Source organism: Bos javanicus, chromosome 12 (genome assembly GCF_032452875.1).
Source record: "Bos javanicus breed banteng chromosome 12, ARS-OSU_banteng_1.0, whole genome shotgun sequence".
In the NCBI taxonomy this organism is placed as follows: domain Eukaryota; kingdom Metazoa; phylum Chordata; class Mammalia; order Artiodactyla; family Bovidae; genus Bos; species Bos javanicus.
In genome coordinates, this window is record NC_083879.1 from 51,086,019 (window position 1) to 51,103,672 (window position 17,654).

The 17,654-nt window shown below is 38.0% G+C and overlaps 1 non-coding gene across 1 annotated transcript; it reads left to right on the forward strand.

Annotated features, from left to right (window-relative positions):
* The first annotated feature begins 8,939 nt into the window (after positions 1–8,939).
* LOC133258679 (U6 spliceosomal RNA) lies at positions 8,940–9,046 on the forward strand. Its single transcript, XR_009740138.1, has one exon. It is a non-coding gene; the product is annotated as a U6 spliceosomal RNA (small nuclear RNA).
* Positions 9,047–17,654: the final 8,608 nt, after the last annotated feature.

The following is a 17,654-nucleotide window of genomic DNA, read 5'->3' on the forward strand; positions in this document are numbered from 1 at the left end:
TAACTTCCTAGCTTACAATGAATTTTTTCATTATACTTGTATATATTTTTAAAAGTCATAATAACCCCTAAAGAAGCTGTTTTATTTTTAATGTACACTTGGGAAAATAAATGCAGAGAGGTGAAATGACTTGTTCACTGTTATTTAGTCCATCAGTCATTCCAGATGTTCTCTTGGGTAGGAAGGATTCATTAACAAAGACAGATATTGCCTTTGAAGAACCTAAGATACTGGGGTGGGAGTGGGAACAAATAAAGAGGTAATTATGCTACAGTGAATGGAACTATACTTAATGCATGCAGAAGGCTGCTGTGAAACACACAAGATGTGTTTCTCTAAGTTGTCCAGAAGTCAGTGGAACTTGAATCCAGTTTATGGTTCCAAGTCCAAGACTTTTTCTGCCAGACTCAGACTTATCTTTCCTTTATCTCTGATTTTCTCTTAGACCTAGTGGAAGCTGGTTAACCAAAGTTGATGTGATGTGTGAGAAGTTAAACTTCAAATGAAGAAAAGAGCTGGATCTTTACTGTGTTGCTTTTGGTATCAGAGACTTCTAAAGAAGGTAGCAGCATGAAACGGGGGTGGGGGGAGAGGCAAGATGGACAAGAGAGCAGGACTCTCCTAGCAGCAACATTAGTAGACAATGGACTTCAAAAGCTAGAATTCTCCATCTCAATTCTTGTACGTTATGTAGCTCTTGACAAACTGTTGAAGAAATAATTTGGAAAAGGAAAGAGACTATCACATAACTCATATTATGTAATAGCAATCCACAGACTCCCAAGTAAAACCTATTCCATCTTTAATCACAGAGACAAAACATAGACATAAGATTTTCTGACTAAGAAAGGGTGAGATGAATCCATAATAGTTTCTTAAATAATTTCTTACTAAAAAGTAAGTAATTCTGAAGATTCTTTATACTTCTTAATTCATAGCAACTCCTAGAGAGACCTTTGCTTTCCAGGATCTGTTGACTGGGAATAGAACATTCACTGTAATGAAACTGCCAACAACAGAAAGTGGATGCACTCTGGAGTTCTTTGGAAATGAGATTTGAAAATAGAATTTTAACTGGAGACTAATATTAGAATATTCCTGTGTAATATCTGACCTCTGCGTCGTGAAGCACCGGAGGTTCCTTTCCATGCATATTTCCATTTCTAATATCCTGAAGTCATTTCCTATGTGTCAGCTTTATAATTGTCCCACTGTTTAACTGCTTTGTCCAGGCATTCTCTCAAATGTGGGTTCTTTCATCATCAACTTAGGAGCACAGAATTAAAGTTTGTTTCAGAGTAATTAAAATTCCAGTGATCAATTTTCTGGTTTCCTGGCTGTCAACTTTCTTCTTCTCTGGCTTCCTTTCTTCCTCATCTTTTTTTTTTTTTTTTGAGGCGCTAAAAGTTTCTCGATATATAAATATTCCCAGAGCCACTCTTTTTTACCTGTACCTAATTCTCCATTTGTGGCAGCTGTGTTGATTATCATCTCTTCTATTATCTTCCTTTAAATCATGCTGAAATTTTTGTCACGTCTTAAGAATATAGTTTTTCAGCAAAATCACCAAAGATACTATTTCCAACTTTCATCAACTATTTTTATTTTACTTGGGAGTCTGTGGATTGCTATTACATAATATGAGTTATGTGATAGTCTCTTTCCTTTTCCAAATTATTTCTTCAACAGTTTGTCAAGAGCTACATAACATACAATAATACTTGGTTTTCAAGGACTTGGCTTAAAGTAAAAAAAAAATTTTAGTACAAAATTTATTTTTAAGGTAGTATTTTTAATATATATTTTTAAATTTTTATTTTTTCTTTTTGGCTGCACTGTGTGGTTTGTGAAATGTTATTTCCCTAACCAGGGATCGATCCAAGGCCCTTGGAAGTCAGAGCACAGGACCCTAACCCCTGGACTACCAGGGAATCACCTATAATATGTGTTGTTTTGAAATAATTTGGGACTTCCTGACAGAACAATTGTTAAAACTTTGTGCTCCCATTACAGAGGACACAAGTTCGATCCCTGGTTGGGGAACTAAGATCTCATGTGCTGTTTGGTACAGCCAAAAATAAATAAATAAATAAAACAACTTTATTGGGGTTTAAGTTACATACTGCAAAACACACATTTTATGAGTAAAGGCAATTTTTGGTAAATATATAAAGTCCTGCAGCGATCATGATGGTCAAATTTTAGAACACATTCATCACTGCTGAGAATAGTTCTATATCATTTGCAGTTGAACTTCACACCCCATCCACAAACTCTGGAACCTCTGGTCTACTTTTTGTTTTCCTCTGGTTTTACCTTTTATTTAGTGTCATATAATTGGAATCATACAGTTTTGACACTTTGTACCATAGTTTCCAAGGTTTTGTTTTTCTAGTGTCTTTATTCTTTGTACAAATGAATTAACTATGGAGAAAAATAATATAAATACTAGAGGAAATTTTGGTGATGGTAGATATCATTTTTACATATGTACAAACTTTTATGCATTGACCTGTATATGCAAATATATACATATATATGTAGACTGGGAAATGGGCAATATTAACACACAGGTGTATTTGGAACAATCTTTTGCATGCATTTTAGCAAAAGTTGGTGGCACAAAGCACTGTTCTAGTCTTATAGAGAATAAAAATAGAAAAGAATAACAAAACACAATTTTTTCTGCTCTTACACAAATTTTGGTAGAAACATAATTATAAGGCAAAATATAGTAGGCATAACAAGATAGTACAAAGAAAGTATATTGGGTACTTGAAAGAAGTAAAAAGAATTTGAGATATCAGCAAAGTTCAATGATGGCTTTTGAATAGAAGGGCCTTAGTGGATGGAAAGAAATTTTAAAATATATATTTATTTATTTATTTTATTTATTATTTATTTTTGGCTGCATCAGGTCTTCATTGGGTGGATTGAAATTTGATGGGTGAAGATGGAAAAGACTGACAGGCCAGGCAGAGAAAACTACATGAGACAAAGCTAGGGAGGTTTTCAAAAAGTTGAGAACACTGTGTAGTCTGCTTGGGCTTGATAAATATTTGTAGAAGTGAATGAAATTTTAATGTCCTGTTTATAAAGCAGGTGTTAATAAAGTGAAGCTGAAATGGGTTTGTAGTTGATAATCCATGTTGGGAGTGCATGTGTTGAAATAAAATTATAGGAAACCTCATTTCACTTTCTGTACATCAGCTTCTTGTCTGTGTCTGAAAAGTCTCTCTACTTCCTGCTCACTGCTTCTTATCCTTCAGGGTTGAGTTTCACTAGTCTCTTCTTAGTAAGCCTTTCTTGACTTTCCTCCCCAACAGCCTTTTTTTTTTTTTTTTCTTTCCCTGTGCCAGCTCTTTAATTATAGTGCTTGTATTGAAAGCATTGATTTCTGTGCTGGTCTCACCACTAAACTGTGGAAACTCAAGGGCAGAAATTTTCTTTTACTTGTCTTTGCTTTACCAGTTCTTGGATTTTAAGGCAAGCTTCAACTGAATGCCCAATAGGAGCTCAATAGGAGTCTAGTTCAAGGATGGTGGTGGCAGTGGTGTTTAGTCATTCAGTCATGTCTGACTCTCTGAACCTCCATGGACTATAGCCCTCCAGGTTCCTCTTTCCATGGGATTTTCCTGGAAGGAATCCTGTAGTGGGATGCCATTTCCTCCTCCAAAGGATCTTCCTGACCCAGGGATTGAACCCTCATTGCCCGTGTCTCCTGCATTGCAGGTAAATTCTTTACCAGTGAGCTACCGGGGAAGCCCTAGTTCAAGGATAAAATATATTAACTTGAGTATTGGGTTGATGGTTTTCTCTCTTGCCTTTATGTTAATCCTTCTTTTGTTCAGAGTAGCATGTCTTACAATTCTTCATTTGTATTCAAGAACTGAAGTGTTGTATACATTTTGTGCTTGTGCTTTCACATGTACCCTTGGCCCACGATGGCCTTAGCCTCTGGTTCCACATCTTTCTAAGAAGTTCAAGTTCAATGGCCTCCTTTTCAGAGTACTTTTCTAAAACCTCATCAGGGTGGTGTTCTTCCAACTTTGAATTTCCATGATGATTTTCAATACCACTTTCATGGGTGCTTTCTATTTTCCAGACCATATCTAGAGGTAGAATCTACATTTCATATACTTTGTATTCCCCCAAAGCCAAGAGATTCTCTCAGAATAAACATACATTCAAAATGCCTTCAGTGTGTTTCTTTTAACTGGCCATTGATTATTTGTCGGTCTTTGTTGATCATAAGCTATTCAATAAATATTTACAAATGGTTCATGCATCACATGCTTTGGGGGAAAAACTGCAGAGTGACACAATGTGGATGAAAATGTAATTTGGAAGCAGAAAAAGAAAAAAAAATCAGAATCAGAAATATATCCTCTAGCAAACTATAGAAGTTCACAAAATCATTTGAAACCTTGCTTTGTTGATGAAAAGTTCCACAAAAATCTAGCAAGCCTGTTAGCAATTTGAAAAAATGAAACCCTGAAAGAAACAAACATTTTCTCAGCATAGACAGAGTTTTAAAAGAACTTTGTAGCTTCCTTTACTGTTATGAACATGTATTTTCAGTAATTACATAGTGACTAATTTTTATTAGGGCTAATCATTTACTTTTAGGTGCATTTGGTTTAGCAGATCAAGTATTGACTAGGAAGCTAAGTATGAATTATGACAATAAGAAAAAAAAAAAAGAAATCTACTTGAAGGCCTTCCCTTTTATCTAAACACTGGCATCCATTCTTCCTTCCTTTCAAAAGCATTCACTTCAGTCAGAATTTTCTGCCTTCTTGCCCTTGATTGCCTTGGAGACTTCAGTAAACACATCAAATCTTACTCTCATAAACCCTGTTTCTCCTTCCTGCAAAACTGAACTTGCATTTGATAACCTTAGCACAGCACATCCTAATGGGTCCTGCTTTCCAAGCAAACTGCTGTCATGATAATTTTCATCAAGATTTTTGAAAGGAAATATAAATATCTCCCTTTAAAGTGATTAAATGTTAATCGAATGTTTTGAGGAATAATGTCATAGAATTTGCTCTTGTGTCTCAACCAGGGTACCTATGAAGCATGAAGTGACTTACCCTGCAGGTTAAGGAAACTTACTCAAAACTACTCCCAGGGTGAATCAGCAATGCTCTAGAAAAAGCGATCAGTGAGGGCCAGTCCACTTTGGTACACAATCTTATTAAGTTGTTGAAGGAAGGGTGAAACCTTGGCTGGCAGAAGCCTTCCCCTACTGATTTATTTCTCACAGTTTTCTTGAGGAGATACCGCAAAGGCACTCTCAAAAAACTTTAATGTTTTCCCAGGCACAATGAGATGGTTGAATACTAATTCCTTATTCTCATGTCTTCTGTTTTTTGTCCTTTTAGCCAATGCACACTTCCCTGCTTTCCCCACTGAGGCCTCTTCCTTCTCTCTCACATCCCTCTCAAAACTGGAAGCAATTTTCTACATCAAACATCTCCTGTTTTCCTTTGGTTTGGAATGCCTGTGTTTGCCCTACTCTCTGTGCTCACTTTTAAAGGGCAGAGAATACAGGGACATTTTTCTCTGAGCTCTTCAATGTTAACAAAATAGAGATGCCGGCATCATGTCAATAGTTTTATCTACTATACATTTGAAAAACTTTGCCCTGCCATAGGAGCACACAAGAGGTACCGAGAAAATTTCAGAAGGAACTCAGCTTGGGCTGTGTCTGTGCTTCCATGCAAGTGCCAAGACAAAGTTCAATGAATGTTTGTTGAATGAATGCATAAATAAATAATGAGAAAATGAGAGCCAACTCTACTGACTCCACAGGATGGCCTTTCATACTTTATAACAGATTCTAGAATTGTAAATCTACTATCATTTGGGAGGCTGTATCCTGATTATGTTAATGTAGTCTTAGCAACAGTGGTTTGGAGATGAAACTTGTTCTAAATATGTGGTCAACTGGGAATATGATTCTCAGTAAGAAGTTATTCTGTAAGTTTGTTTATTTTTATTTATTTGGCTGTATCCAGTCTTAGTGGCAGCATGCGGGATCTAGTTCCCTAACGGGGAATTAAACCCGGGCCCCCTGCATTGGGAGCGTGAAGTCTCAGCCCCTGGACCACCAGGGGAATCCCTGTTCTGTGATTTTGGATCTTTCTACAATCAACTTTAAAAACATTCCTATTTTAAGTTTTATTATCACAGGCTTCCTTTATTTTTCTTGTAAGTGGGTTAGAAATATACTGTAAATAATAAAGGCACAGGCAGAATAAACACTGTCTTTGACATAGTGAAATGATTATTACAGCCAAGTAATTAGCATATCATCTCCTCACCTAGTTACCTTTTTTTTTTTTTTTTAATGATGAGAGCACTTGAAATCTACTCTCAGCAAAGTCCAGTATTCAGTGAGGTATTATTGACTACAGTCATCATGCTGGGCTTTAGATCTCTAGACTTAGTCATCCTACAGAACTGCAATTTTGATCAACATCTCCCCATTTCCCCCATCTCCCCTCTATCCCTGGTAAACAGGGTTCTATTCTTTGCTTCTAGGAATTTGACTTTCTTTTTCCATTTTATTTTTGGCCACACCAAGTGGCATGTGCAATCTTACTCCCCTGACCAGGGATTGGACTCTTGTCCCTGCACTGGAAGTATGGGAGTCTTAACCATTGGACTGCCAGGGAAGCCCCTGAATTCAACTTTTAAAGATTCTACTACATAATTGAGACCATGTGGTTGTTTTATTCTTACATTTGGCTTATTTTACCTAGCATACTTGAACTCATCTCACATACTAGTAAAGTGATGCTTAAGATTCTCCAAGTCAGGCTTCAGCAATACGTGAACCGTGAACTTCCAGATGTTCAAGCTGGTTTTAGAAAAGGCAGAGGAACCAGAGATCAAATTGCCAACATCTGCTGGATCATCGAAAAAGCAAAAGAGTTCCAGAAAAACATCTATTTCTGCTTTATTGACTATGCCAAAGCCTTTGACTGTGTGGATCACAATAAACTGTGGAAAATTCTGAAAGAGATGGGAATACCAGACCACCTGACCTACCTCTTGAGAAACCTGTATGCAGGTTAGGAAGCTTAGAACTGGACATGGAACAACAGTCTGGTTCTAAATAGGAAAAGGAGTACATCAAGGCTGTATATTGTCACCCTGCTTATTTAACTTCTATGCAGAATACATCATGAGAAACGCTGGGCTGGAGGAAGCACAAGCTGGAATCAAGATTGCCGGGAGAAATATCAATCACCTCAGATATGCAGATGACACCACCCTTATGGCAGAAAGTGGAGAGGAACTAAAAAGCCTCTTGATGAAAGTGAAAGTGGAGAGTGAAAAAGTTGGCTTAAAGCTCAACATTCAGAAAACTAAGATCATGGCATCCGGTCCCATCACTTCATGGCAAATAGATGGGGAAACAGTGGAAACAGTGGCTGACTTTATTTTTCTGGGCTCCAAAATCACTGCAGATGGTGATTGCAGCCATGAAGCTAAAAAACGCTTACTCCTTGGAAGGAAAGTTATGACCAACCTTGACCGCATATTCAAAAGCAGAGACATTACTTTGCCAACAAAGGTCCATCTAGTCAAGGCTATGGTTTTTCCAGTGGTTGTGTATGGACATGAGAGTTGGACTATAAAGAAAGCTGAGTGCCAAAGAATTGATGCTTTTGAACTGCAGTGCTGGAGAAGACTCTTGAGAGTCCCTTGGACTGCAAGGAGATCCAACCAGTCCATCCTAAAGGAGATCAGTCCTGGGTGTTCATTGGAAGGACTGATGTTGAAGCTGAAACTCCAATATCTTGGCCACCTGATGCGAAGAGCTGACTCATTTGAAAAGACCCTGATGCTGGGAAAGATTGAGGGCAGAAGGAGAAGTGGACGACAGAGGTTGAGATGGTTGGATGGCATCACTGACTCAATGGATATGGGTTTGGGTGGACTCCAAGAGTTGGTGATAGACAGGGAGGCCTGGCGTGCTGTGGTTCATGGGGTCGCAGAGTCGGACACAATTGAACGACTAAACCAAACTGAACTGAACCTAGCATACTATACTAATTATATATATACATCACTATATATATATCTGTGGCTTCCCAGGTCATGCTAATGGTAAAGATACACCTGCTAATGTAGTAGACATAAGAGACACAAGATCGATCTCTGGGTCAGGAAGATCCCCTGAAGGAGGATATAGGAACACACTCCAGTATTCTTGCCTTGAAGAATCCCATAGACAGAGGAGCCTGGCAGGCTACAGTCCAAGGGGTTGCAAAAAGTTAGACATGACCGAGTGTCTGAGCACACACACACATACAGATACACACACAAACACATATAGTAGCAAATCATCACATTGTATATATATTAATAACTTAAATATATATCATTTTCATTTTAAAAGATATTTATATCTTGATTCCAGGTATGTGAGCAATTAGGAAAAGCAAAACTGTAATGATAGAAAGTGGACCACTGTTTGCTAGGGCCAGGAAGTAGAAAAAGGGATTAACTACAAAGAATTATGAGTGAACTTTTGAGGGTGATGTTAATGTTTAGCATTATGAGTGTGGTGGTGGTGAGACTACCATATTTATATCTTTTAAGGCTGTACAAAATTAGTGACTTTTGTTATATGTAAATTCTACACCAGTAAGGCTGATTTAAAAAGTGAAAAACAAAACACACAAATAAATATATCTTTGTGGTTTGGGAAAAAATAAGGAAAAAAAATACTGCCAATTGAGGCTGGCACCAGAGGAGAATATCATTACAGGAATCTCCTGGCAGAGCTGGACCCTGAGGCTGTAACCACTCCCTTGGGATTCTTTGCTATCTCCATTATGGCCATCGGAGGTGTCCTTTAACTTTCTGGTCCACATTAAAGAAAGGATTTTGCTCTTGTTTTGCGATAACTTAACTGAAATGTGCTCGCTTCGGCAGCACATATACTAAAATTGGAACGATACAGAGAAGATTAGCATGGACCCTGTGCAAGGATTCCACGCAAATTCGTGAAGCATTCCATATTTTTTCGGGAGTTGGTGATGGACAGGGAGGCCTGGAGTGCTGTGATTCATGGGGCTGCAAAGAGTCGGACACGACTGAGCGACTGAACTGAACTGAACTGAGATGTGGTAGAATATTTTTTATATCAGTTACCAAAAATCAAGAATTAAAAGGGAAGCAATCATACAGGAACACTGTTGTTGTTGTTTTCTGGTCACTAAGTCACGTCTAACTCTTCATGACCCCATGGACTATAGCACACCAGGACCCTCTGTCCTTCACTATCTCCCGAGTTTGCTCAAATTCATGTCCATTGAATTGATGATGCTATCTAACCATCATAGAAGAACACTATGAATCTTCTAAACAATTCCAATGAAAGTTTAGAAAAGCAGACAGGGTTTGCTGTAGGCTATAGGTTAGGCTGCAGTTTGCTACCCTCTTCTCTAAATGGTAAGATCTTGTCCATTCCCATGGGCAAAATAAGCTCTTGACAAGTTCTCTCTTTACAAGTTCACTAGCTCTGTCTCACAAGAGCTTTCTTTGGCTACCTGCATCCCTCAGCTTTCAGATGAATAAGGAAGGTTAAGGATGATTATCTATTGAGGGGTTTTCCTCCCCTAAGATCTTGCCTCTTTCCTGGTTCAATGGCATCAAACATTATCTGCCCCTCCAGGGACCACTCACCCTCTATAGTCTAAAGTGGGCCCTTCCTTTATAAATCTTTAAACAAAAATCATAATCTTGTCAGAAAATGATGCAAGAATTGTAGCAGCTTTGTAAAATGTGGACTCATTTAGTTAGGAAACAGAGACTCATTTCCTCATGAATTTTTTAGAAACATAATGCAATTACTCTTATTATTAATGGATCTGTTGTTTATTCAAGGCAGAGAGTGCACATATAGAAACAAATTTGCTTTGGGTTTCTCAGTGAACCCTGAATAATGCAGAAATATTTGACTGCTGAAGTCAGAGGGCTGAAAGCTGCTGGGTTGAGGTTGGGAGAAAAGGGGTATTCCATCATCTCCATACATATTCTACCTATATTCCTACATCAGCTAGTATTGGTACTTACATACAGAAAAGTTATCCCTAAAAAAATTCAAGCCTTTAGCAGAAGAAATCAAGGATCCCAATTTTCTCCTGCCATCACTCAAAGCTATCACTCAAGTCAAAAGCTTGGGTCTGTTTGGATTGAGAGCCTTGGACTCCTTTCTTTTCTTCTTGAAGTTAAGATTGACATGGGTATGGTGATACTCAAGACAAATACCAGGGTGGTTCTTATAGCCAGTAAATGTACCACAATCTTATTCCAGACAAGCAGTCACTGACTTAGCTCATTTGAAGACTGTACGATCCATCTCATTTCTTACAACTGCAAAGCAGGAGCTTCCCTGATGGTCCAGTGGTTAAGACTCCATGCTTCTAATGCAGAGAGAGGGCTTGGGTTCAATCCCTGATCAGTCAACAAAGATCCACATACCATTGGCCCAGCCAGAAAACAGCAACAACAAAACTGCAAAGCAGATGTGATATCATGGATTTGAGCATCCCATCATCTCCTGGCTCCGTACATCTGATGCTCCCATTTCCCTCTGACATGTCTCCATCATTGTGATTTTTTGGCATGTCCTTTGTCTCTGGAACTTCAAGATGCTCCAATCTCATCTCCTGTATTTACTGCCCCAGTCCGTGGGTCAGTTATTTCCTTTGCATTCCAAGGTGGACTGGTTCCTTTTTACTGGAGAATATGGATGTATTTCACAACGTCTGGATGCAAGGTGTGACAAATCGTATTTTTCATCTAGGATTAAAAATAGGTGGGTTCCCTCTTAAGATCTTGTGGTGAGCACTGCCATTATCCAGGGAGGAGGTTGGTGGTGTGAGGAAGCTATGTATTCACAAGTTTTAAAGAGTTTCCTGGAAGCCACCATCCATGTTGAGAAAAGGCCTTTGCCATTGGAAAATTTCTCATAGCTATTTATGAATGAAGACCGAGGAAGAACAGTAACCCTGGCATGCCTGTGATCTACTTGTAGGCCTTACCCTGAGATTAACAGAGTCCCAGGTGTGACGGTAGATCATGTGAGCTGCTTCATGAGATAATTTAGATTTGGAGTCTTTAAGCTGAAGTACTAAAAGCAGCCTCTTAGGGTTTTGTGTGTTAGTATCTATTGTGTGCTTTTTTCTACTCTAGAGGGTGTAGATTGGAGCTAATGATTTGAGTTCGTCTCCCAATTTGTTTGTCAGTATGGTGATTCTTTTCACCTGCAATATAGAAGACTCCCTGCAATGCAGGAAACATGGTTTGATGGTTTGATCCCTGGATCAGGAAGATCCCGCATCAGGAAGATCCTCTGGAGAAGGAAATGGCAATCCACTCCACTATTCTTGCCTGGGAAATCCCGTGGACCTAGGAGCCTGGTGGGTTACAGTCTCTGTGGACTGTACGCAAGAGTTGGACACAACTTAGCAACTACACCAGCAGCACCACCACCATCATGATTCTTTATAGGAACAAGAAGAATAACAGTGTAATAATATTATGAAAAAGAACTTGATGATTATCACATGTGAGAATAATGGGACAAGGGAGAGTGAAAACCAGAAGAGTGTTCTGATTCAAAGTTGTTGGTGATACTTTAATAAAAATGGGGACATGAGGTATCAATGCAGAAGTCTACAAGAAGGTTGGAAATGTGTGTCTGGAATCAGAAAAGATCTGGGTGAATGGATTCAGGATCCATTTTTCCAGACATAATGAATTATTTTTTTCCTTGGGTCTGACATGTACTTTGAAAATTGTAGTATATATGCTGGAAATAGTAGTATGTGGATGATTTTTAATTCAAAGGGGATAAATGAGTTAAATATGAAGATACTTCAAAGAATAAAGCTCAATTTCCTCTCTCATGTCCTTTTAGAATATATGAGTGTTAAATTCAAGATCTAAATAGCAACGACAAAAAAAAAACTCGTCCAATGTACTGCTAGATTACAAAGTTATAAGCATGTGCTCTATGCTAATGTGAGAATTGCTGTGATTATAGGAGCTGTTGGTAAATTGCATGTTTCAAAAAGTAGAAATTACTTTCCCTTGAGAAATGTGAAAGTTATTTAGGGGTTATATTTGTGTTTTGTTTGTAAGTTACTTTTCTTGAGATATGTAGTTCTTAATTTGGGGTTGTATTTTTATTTCCTTAACAGAGAGTTGGCACTTTGTAACTATCAGCACTTCTGGTTAAGTTGAACAAACTAACTGTTGTAGATATATCTATGCTGATTGTTCATGTCAGTTAAACTCACTGTGAAATGGGAGGAACCAGGTAAATTCTTCTCTGTGTCATACGTCTAACATGTTGGAGGCCAGTTTTAATATGAATCTACAAAGGGAAATAATTGAAAAAGCCAAGTTAGAAATTTTACTCCTTTTAAGGGAGATTTAAAACCAAGTCATATATTCATTGGAAGGAATCTTCAAGATGACTTTTATTTTTCTGTAAGGTTTCCCTGAGTGCGATTAAGGATGGGGTGTAGGTAGAGCTTATTGAGCCTACAAGACCCACAGTGTGGGATAATCGAGTGGCTTTTTCCTTTGGTGTCCATCAGCAACATTTTTGTCATGCCCTTTTCTGAACATTGGTGATGACACAGAGATGTGACAAATATGCACGTGTGGTAGATATACCCCAATTATCCTTGTAATTCTGATCCCTTTTATCGAGGACTCAGAATTCTTCTATACCAGGGATCCAAACAGTTGTTATTAAAAATACATGGTACAACCCATCAGCTATCTTTGTGAAAGAAGAAACAAAACCTCATAAGAATACTAATAGATTTGGAAACCTCAGTTGGATCTATCAAAAACAGAAATGTTCAAGAACCAGGTGGTTTCCCAGTGCAAACATTTGCTGATTGCCACTTTGGTTCAATTACTGTAATTTATCTTTCTATTGAGTCCTCCTCTTTCAATATCAGCACATTAGAATTGCAAGTTCATTGGGTTTTGGCCAAAATCTTCTTAATCAACTCTGTATCACTGCCATTTTAGGCAGGGTCCTGTCCAAATCAGCTTTTGTTATGCTGTTTCTAATGCAGGTGTGCCAGTGGCCTGAAATAAGGCCACATCTTAAGCCCCAGGACAAAACCAGCCAGAATCTCTTAGGACATTAATTACACTTTTCAGATCAATGAAATTTTATACTCCCCCAAAGTAGAGAGGACGAAAATGGCAATTTGGCAGTGTTCCCCATGGTGTGGACTCAATACCCTTTCCCTCTAATCCCAAATCAATGATGTGCTCTGGCTCTGACTGGGACAGGCCTGAGGCACTGTGCCAAAGGAATCCAGAAGGTTCTGTCTTTGCAAATGTGAATCAGTGTTAATCTGAGGTCTGATGACCTCAATTTTAATCTTGGTCTTGCTATTACTCAGTTTTTATAAAGCCTCACTTTTCTTATCTATAAAAGAATGTAATAAAGTATTGAAAACATGTTTCTACTTTCTGATTTCTGTCTACCTTATTTCTCCTGCTCTCTCTTTAAATAGACTTTAAGCTCTGAATTTCACAGAACTGACCAGGCTTTAAAAAGTAAGATAGGATATAAGCCTCTCCATGCCCTTCCTTCATATTCATTGCAACAAAACTGACATTGCTTTCATTTTTCTCTACTTTAAGCACTGCAGAGAGCTATGGATACCCGATACAAAGAAAAGGCAAGCATGAGAAGAGTAAATTTAAGATCTGAGAAAAGGGTATGAACAAAATATTCATAGAAGACTAAATATTTATGAGCAGACATGGGAATATGTTGATGCTCAGTGGTAATCAAGGGAATACCAATTTGTAATATCACATTTCAAGCATCAAAATAATTTTAAAAAATAATGCCATACTTTATGCTGATGAGAAGGGTGAGATTTATATTGCTCGTCAGAGTGTACATACATACAGTCTCAGTCGCTCAGTCGTTTCCAACTCTTTGCTACCCTGTGGACCGAGCCTGCTGGGGTCCTCCATCCATGACATTTCCCAGACAAGAGTACTAGAGTGGGTTGCTATTTTCTTCTCCAGTGCATCTTCATGACCCAGGGATAAAACCCACATCTCCTTTGTTTCCTGCATTGGCAGGTGGATTCTTCCCACCGAGGAAGCCTAGTCAGAGTATAAATTGTGAAAAACTTTATATAGAAAATAATTTAGCAATATGTACCAAGAGCCACTGGGCCCACTGCCCCCACCCAACTCCTTTTAGGATTTATTCTAAAAAATCCATTCAGAAAATTGAATAAATATTTCTGTAATTATGTGTAAAAGCAACACAAATACCTAACAACAGAGAGTTCAATAAAGTATAGTATAATGATGGGATGTCACATGATACGATCATTTAAAATGACTTATTAAAGAGTAGTTAATATTAACAGAACAAAATAATTATGCAGTAGAGTCTACCGGAAGTATGCTGTGATTTTAATTATGTAAGTATATTTTATATACATACTTTAGTGTGTGAGATCATTCTGTCATCTTTGAGATTGCATCCAAGTACTGAATTTTGGACTATTTTTTTGACCATGATGGCTACTCCATTTCTTCTGAGGGATTCCTGCCCGCAGTAGTAGATATAATGGTCATATGGGTTAAATTCACCCATTCCAGTCCATTTGAGTTCCCTGATTCCTAGAATGTCGATGTTCACTCTTGTCATCTCCTGTTTGACCACTTCCAATTTGCCTTGATTCATGGACCTGACATTCCAGGTTCCTATGCAATATTGCTCTTTACAGCATCGGACCTTGCTTCTATCACCAGTCACATCCACAACTGGGTATTGTTTTTGCTTTGGCTCCATCCCTTCATTCGTTCTGAAGTTATTTCTCCACTGATCTCCAGTAGCATATTGGGCACCTACTGACCTGGGGAGTTCTTCTTTCAGTATCCTATCATTTTGCCTTTTCATACTGTTCATGGGGTTCTCAAGGCAAGAATACTGAAGTGGTTTGCCATTCCCTTCTCCAGTGGACCACATTCTGTCAGACCTCTCCACCATGATCTGCCCATCTTAGGTGGCCCCACGGGCATGGCTTAGTTTCATTGAGTTAGACAAGGCTGTGGTCCTAGTCTAGTCAAGGCTATGGTTTTTCCAGTAGTCATGTATGGATGTGAGAGTTGGACTGTGAAGAAAGCTGAGTGCTGAAGAATTGATGCTTTTGAACTGTGGTGTTGGAGAAGACTCTTGAGAGTCCCTTGGACTGCGAGGAGATCCAACCAGTCCATTCTAAAGGAGATCAGCCCTGGGATTTCTTTGAAAGGAATGATGCTAAAGCTGAAACTCCAGTACTTTGGCCACCTGATGTGAAGAGTTGACTCATTGGAAAAGACTCTGATGCTGGGAGGGATCGGGGGCAAGAGGAGAAGGGGATGGCAGAGGATGAGATGGCTGGATGGCATCACTGACTCGATGTACATGAGTCTGAGTGAACTCCGGGAGTTGGTGATGGACAGGGAGGCCTGGTGTGCTGCAATTCATGGGGTTGTCAAGAGTCAGACACGACTGAGCAACTGAATTGAACTGAACTCAGTATGTGAACAAAAGACAATATATCCCTATCAATCACTGTTAAATGATTTTCTCAGAGGGGTGAATGTAGAAATGCTTTCTCATTTCTCCTTTAACTTCATTCCATGTTCTCTAATGTAGAAATGAAAATGTATTTCTTCAGCAAGTATACTGAAATACACTAAAAAACAATATTTAGGATTTTAAAGAACAAATTGATTTTTAAGTTGGTTAAATGCCAAAATATGATGTGCCTAGCAATTTCGGCACACATATTTTGTCAGATATGTTTCTAATCTGAAACCTTACTAGCACAAAATGCAATTTGTTACTTCCAGTCATAACCACTTAAGAGAAGATATTATGGGGAAAGGAGGAAACAAAGTATAAACTAAAAATTGCTATTTCTACTGAGAAAACAAATGAAAAGATCACAAAAAGATACTCTTTGTGCATTATTTCCTCTTTGCTGGATTTGAGTCACTTTGTTGGCAGTGATAATTCTTTAAGTCAGTTAGGATATCCTTTCACTGTCCTTTAAGAAATACTGGTCCAGTGATCTCAAACGATTAAAGCAGCATCTAGTGTACCTGACTCACTTAGAAGGTTTAATATTCTCTCGCATAGTTTCTTAGGAACATGAATAAGACTTTGAGCCTATCAACTTTTCCTTATTAAAATTTTTTAAAAATAAAACTTAAGTAAGTAATTTTTAAATTAGTACTCCTCAATCAAAGCTGCCCCAATATGGTAAAATTTCACAAGGTGTCAAATTCTTACAAGCAAAAGGTTTGTCACTTGTGTTATGAATCACTCCCAGTTGAGCTTGTATTTGAGATGTAAATGTTGTTTTTAAAGACATGCTTCCATTACAAATGAATTGGGCATCTTCACCCCACAAGCCTTTCAATCATATGAAATTGCTGATTCTGGCCTCGCAGTGACTCATTTTAACTCCCAACTAAATAAAACAAAGAATGCTGTAGATCTGAACTCTAGCAACCTAATCTTGAAATTATTAAAAATACATGAACCAGATGGCAACCCTCCAGGGTACATCATCTGACACAGATATCAGATTAGAAATAATCTTTCATAAGCAGACTGTTTAACATCACACTTTCTCTAGACCTCCATTAATGTTGGTGTGTTGCATGCAGTTGTCTAGAGACCAATTACTTAGAGGCCTGACCCAAACTATAGGAAATAAAAAATGTATTAGCCAATCTGTAGCAAACAGAAGTGCTCATTAAATTAATATTAGTACAAAAACCATACAGAATATCATGAAAAATACATTGGCTTATAAAGATATCACTTCACCTCATTGGAGGCTTTTAATAACATACATTTGAACAGTACATTGTATTTTTGATGTATATATTCTACCCTAATAAACTTATTTATTGCCACTCGGGTGTTGCAATAATCCATACAGTAACTAGAGAATGTTTCAAGAAATCTGGACTCTTAGTGAGCAGGGAAAACTTTGTCTTCCTTGTTTTTCAAGAAGGAAACCAAGGCTACAAACTGAGTCCTCTGCAAAAGTCAACACAAGTTGTAGCAGATTGGCATGAAAACTTGCTTCAAGATATAATTTGTTTTCTGACTTTCCAAATCACCTCAAATGGAACTCAAGTTACCCTTTGCAAATGAGACGCTTAGTAGCCAGGGAGCCCTGGATTCAATCTGAGGATTATTTGTTCTACTCCATATTTGTTAGTTTGCTTTCTTTGTGGATCTGTTGTTATTCAGTAGGTTTCTTTTGGCTGGAATATAAAGGACTGTGACTGAAGTTACTCATCTTTTATCTGTCGGCCCTACACAAACACGGAGAGAACACCCAGCCTTTCCTTCACTGAGGTCCAAACACTTGGAAAAAAAACCAATTAGAAGAATCAACAATGTCAAGTTCACATACATTTAAAATAAAGCAATACTTGCTCAAGTTTATCTAATGTTTACAGTTGACTATGAAATGTATTTTTTTTTTGGTTAGATCTTAAAGCTGTTTCTTTAATAGTTTATAAAATTAATGTTTACTGTAAAAATAGAGAAAGAAGGG